The sequence below is a fragment of the Parus major genome, chromosome 3, assembly GCF_001522545.3.
Source record: "Parus major isolate Abel chromosome 3, Parus_major1.1, whole genome shotgun sequence".
In the NCBI taxonomy this organism is placed as follows: Eukaryota; Metazoa; Chordata; class Aves; order Passeriformes; family Paridae; genus Parus; species Parus major.
Window position 1 is genome coordinate 79,830,955 of NC_031770.1, and position 550 is coordinate 79,831,504.

Here is a 550-nt window from a genome sequence, read left to right on the forward strand (position 1 = left end):
AGAAGAGAAGAGAAGAGAAGAGAAGAGAAGAGAAGAGAAGAGAAGAGAAGAGAAGAGAAGAGAAGAGAAGAGAAGAGAAGAGAAGAGAAGAGAGAAAGGAGCAATAAAAGTGATTTGGAGGCTAGATTTTTGCTGACTTATATGGAAAGACTAAAATAAATTTTAAAATTTTAGGCAAAGGCTTGCCCAAGCAAAAAAGGCTACAGAAGATAACCTTTGTTTCAAAGAAAAGGCTAAAATGTGTGAAGAGGACAGCTAGTTGTAGTACTTTAAGATGGGTAGAGGTGATTGGATAACATTCAGGAAACAAAAATGCATACTTAGTAGCATAAAAAAATAAACGTGCCTACACAGTAGAATTCTGTCCTTAGTACACTGTATTAGTGGTAGTTTACTGTATGTACTTTGTTCAAAAAAGTACTTCAGAATTCGTAGAAAGTTCCCTGTGCTACAATCAGCTAAATGAACTGGTGAAGACATGACTCTAATACATGCTTATATTTCTGTCATGCTTGAAAACAGTCTCAAATATCACAATAGCAGGTGGGTG